This window comes from Arachis hypogaea, chromosome 15 (assembly GCF_003086295.3).
Source record: "Arachis hypogaea cultivar Tifrunner chromosome 15, arahy.Tifrunner.gnm2.J5K5, whole genome shotgun sequence".
Taxonomy (NCBI): Eukaryota; Viridiplantae; Streptophyta; class Magnoliopsida; order Fabales; family Fabaceae; genus Arachis; species Arachis hypogaea.
This window is the reverse complement of record NC_092050.1, coordinates 113,449,850-113,454,634: the sequence shown is the minus strand read 5'-3', so window position 1 is coordinate 113,454,634 and position 4,785 is coordinate 113,449,850.

Here is a 4,785-nt window from a genome sequence, read left to right as displayed (position 1 = left end):
CTGTCTAAGCTGTCCAAGATGTCCTTGGACTATTCTGCAAGTGGATCACTCCACTTGAAGAAAATGCCTAAAGAGGCACAGAAACTCATTGAAGTGGTTGCAAACAACTAATTCATGTACACTTTTGAGAGAAACCCTGTTAACATTGGGATAGCTCAGAAGAAAGGAGTTCTAGAGGTTGATTGGTGCACGAAATTGTGATCTCCAGGCTCGAACAAATCCTGGTAATGGCTCCAAAGCTTGGTGCTCTGATCTTAATTCATAATTGTCACAACTTCGATACAACTAACCAGCAAGTGCACTGGGTCGTCCAAGTAATACCTTACGTGAGTAAGGGTCGAATCCCACGGAGATTGTTGGTATGAAGCAAGCTATGGTCACCTTGCAAATCTCAGTCAGGCAGATATAAAGTGATAATGGAGTTTTCGAATTTAATATAATAAAATAGGGGTAGAGATACTTATGTAATTCATTGGTGAGAATTTCAGATAAGAGAGTGGAGATGCTTTTCGTTCCTCTGAACCTCTGCTTTCCTGCTATCTTCATCCAATCAGTCTTACTCCTTTCCATGGCTGGCTTTATGCAAGGGCATCACCGTTGTCAGTGGCTACATCCCCTCCTCTCAGTGAATAATATGCTCACGCACCCTGTCACGGCACGGCTATTCATCTGTCGGTTCTCGATCATGCTGGAATAGGATTCACCCTCCTTTTGCGTCTGTCACTAACGCCCAACAATCGCGAGTTTGAAGCTCGTCATAGTCATTCAATCATTGAATCCTACTCAGAATACCACAGACAAGGTTTAGACCTTCCGGATTCTCTTGAATGCCGCCATCATTCTAGCTTACGCCACGAAGATTCTGGTTAGGAGATCTAAGAGATATTCATTCTAGCTTAATTCATGTAGAACAGAAGTGTTTGTCAGGCACGCGTTCATAAGGGAGAAGGATGATGAGCGTCACACATAATCATCACCTTCATTACGTTCTTGGGTGCGAATGGATATCTTAGAAGCGAAATAAGAAGAATTGAATAGAAAACAGTAGTACTTTGCATTAATCTTTGAGGAACAGCAGAGCTCCACACCTTAATCTATGGAGTGTAGAAACTCTACCGTTAAAAATACATCAGTGAAGGTCCAGGCATGGCCGAGATGGCCAGCCCCCTAAAACGTGATCAAAGGATCATAAGGTAATCCAAAGATGCCTAATACAATAGTAATAGGTCCTATTTATAATAAACTAGCTACTAGGGTTTACATGAGTAAGTAATTGATGCATAAATCCACTTCCGGGGCCCACTTGGTGTGTGTTTGAGCTGAGCTTAAGTGTAGCACGTGCAGAGGCCATTTGTGGAGTTGAACGCCAGTTTCTGTGCCAGTTTGGGCGTTCAACTCTGGCTTTGGATCCTTTTCTGGCGCTGGACGCCAGATTTGGGTAGAAGTCTGGCGTTGAACGCCAGTTTACGTCGTCAATTCTTGGCCAAAGTATGGACTATTATATATTTCTGGAAAGCCCTGGATGTCTACTTTCCAACGCAATTGGAAGCGCGCCATTTCGAGTTCTGTAGCTCCAGAAAATCCACTTTGAGTGCAGGGAGGTCAGAATCCAACAGCATCAGCAGTCCTTTTTCAACATCTGAATCTGATTTTTGCTCAAGTCCCTCAATTTCAGCCAGAAAATACCTGAAATCACAGAAAAACACACAAACTCATAGTAAAGTCTAGAAATGTGAATTTAACACAAAATCTATTAAAAACATCCCTAAAAGTAACTAGATCCTACTAAAAACATACTAAAAACAATGTCAAAAAGCGTATAAATTATCCGCTCATCACAACACCAAACTTAAATTGTTGCTTGTCCCCAAGCAACTGAAAATCAAAATAGGATAAAAAGAATAGAATATACTATAAATTCCAAATTATCAATGAAACAGAGCTTCAATCATATGAGCGGGACTTATAGCTTTTTGCCTCTTGAATAGTTTTGGCATCTCACTTTATCCATTGAGGTTCAGAATGATTGTCATCTATAGGAACTCAGAGTTCAGATAGTGTTATTGATTCTCCTAGTTCAGTATGATGATTCTTGAACACAGCTATTTTATGAGTCTTGGCCGTGGCCCTAAGCACTTTATTTTCCAGTATTACCACCGGATACATAAATGCCACAGACACATAATTGGGTGAACCTTTTCAGATTGTGACTCAGCTTTGCTAAAGTCCCCAATTAGAGGTGTCCAGGGTTCTTAAGCACACTCTTTTTTTTTGCTTTGGACCTTGAGTTTAACCGCTCAGTCTCAAGTTTTCACTTGACACCTACACGCCACAAGCACATGGTTAGGGACAGCTTGTTTTAGCCGCTTAGACCAGGATTTTATTCCTTTAGGCCCTCCTATCCACTGATGCTCAAAGCCTTGGGATCCTTTTTATTTGCCCTTGCCTTTTGGTTTTAAGGGTTATTGGCTTTTTGCTGCTTGCTTTTTCTTTTTCTTTCTATTTTTTTTTTCGCCTATTTTTTTTTTTCTGCAAGCTTTGTTCTTTGCTGCTTTTTATTGCTTCAAGAATCATTTTTATGATTTTTCAGATTATCAAATAACATGTCTCCTAGTCATCATTCTTTCAAGAGCCAACATATTTAACATTCTTAAACAACAACTTCAAAAGACATATGCACTGTTCAAGCATACATTCAAAAAACAAGAAGCATTGTCACCACATCAATATAATTAAACTAAGTTCAAGGATAAATTCGAAACTCATGTACTTCTTGTTCTTTTGAATTAAAACATTTTTCATTTAAGAGAGGTGATGGATTCATAGGACATTTATAAATTTAAGACATAGTTACTAACTACTAATGATCATGTAATGAAGACACAAACACAGATAAGCACATAACATAGAAAACGAAAAACAGAAGAAATAAGAACAAGGAATGAATCCACCTTAGTAATGGTGGCGTTTCCTTCTTGAGGAACTAATGATGTCCTTGAGCTCTTCTATGTCTCTTCCTTGTCTTTGTTGCTCCTCCTTCATTGCTTTTAGATCTTCTCTGATTTCATGAAGGATGATGGAGTGCTCTTGATGTTCCACCCTTGGTTGCTTCCAATAATTGTGTGGAAGAAAATGTATCCCCTGAGGTATCTCAGGGATCTCTTGATTTGCAGTCAAATGTTCTACCACTGAGCTATAGACCCTTGATGGAAGCTTTTGTCTTCCCTTTCCTCTTTCTAGAGGTTTCTCTGGCCTTAGGTGCCATCAATGGTTATGGAAAAAACAAAAAAGCTATGCTTTTACCACACCAAACTTAGAATGTTGCTCGCCCTCGAGCAAAAGAAGAAAGAATAGAAGAAGAAGAGGATATGGAGGAGATGGATGGCTGTGTGTATTCGGCCATATGGGTGGGATTGGGTGGGGAAGAGATGTTGAATTTTTTAAGGTAAGTGGGTGTATGGGTGTGAGTGGTAAATGGAAGACAGAAGGGATGAGTGTTTATTGGGAATAGAGGATGATTGAGAAGAGAGAAGAGAGTGAGTGAAGGTAGGTGGGGATCCTGTGGGGTCCACAGATCTTGGGGTGTCAAGGCATTTACATCCCTGCACCAATTTAGGCATGCAAAATGCCCTTGCACACAACTCTGGGCGTTCAGCGCCAGGTTGGTGCCCATTTTGGGCGTTCAACGCCCCTTTGCTGCCATTTCTGGCGTTGAACGCCAGAACCATGCTTGTTCTGGGCGTTCAGCGCCAGGATGCTCCCATTCTGGGCGTTCAGCGCCAGAACTATGCTCTGTTCTGGGCGTTCAGCGCCAGGCAGATGCTCCTCCAGGGTGTGATTTTTCTTCTGCTGTTTTTGATTCCATTTTCAATTTTTATATTTATTTTGTGACTCCACATGATCATGAACCTACAAAGACATATAACTAAGAAAAATATAGTTAGATAAATAAAAATTGGGTTGCCTCCCAACAAGCGCTTCTTTAATGTCAATAGCTTGACAGTGGGCTCTCATGGAGCCTCACAGATGTGCAGAGCTTTGTTGAGACTCTCCAACACCAAACTTAGAGTTTGGATATGGGAGTTCAACACCAAACTTAGAGTTTGGTTGTGGCCTCCCAACACCAAACTTAGAGTTTGACTGTGGGGGCTTGGGTTAACTCTGCTTGGAGAGAAGCTTTTTCTGCTTCCTCTCCATGGTTGCAGAGGGAGATCCTTGAGTTTTAAACACAAGGGAGTTCTCATTCCATTGAAGGAATGTTTCACCTCTGTCAACATCAATCACAGCTCTTGCTGTGGCCAGGAAAGGTCTTCCTAGGATGATGGATTCATCCTCTTCCTTTCCAGTATCCAGGACTATGAAATCAGCAGGGATGTAAAGGCCCTCAACCTTTACTAATACATCTTCTACTTGTCCATAAGCCTGTTTTCTTGAGCTGTCTGCCATCTCCAGTGAGATTTTAGCAGCTTGCACCCCATAGATTCCCAGTTTCTCTATTACAGAGAGGGGCATGAGGTTTATTCCTGAACCAAGGTCACATAGAGCCTTAAAGATCATGGTGCCTATGGTACAGGGTATTATGAACTTTCCAGGATCCTGTCTCTTTTGAGGCAATGTCAGTTGATCCAGATCACTTAGTTCATTGATGAACAAGGGAGGTTCAACTTCCCAAGTATCAATGCCAAATAATTTGGCATTCAGCTTCATGATTGCACCAAGAAACTTGGCAGTTTGCTCTTCAGTAACATTCTCATTCTCTTCAGAAGAGGAATATTCATCAGAGCT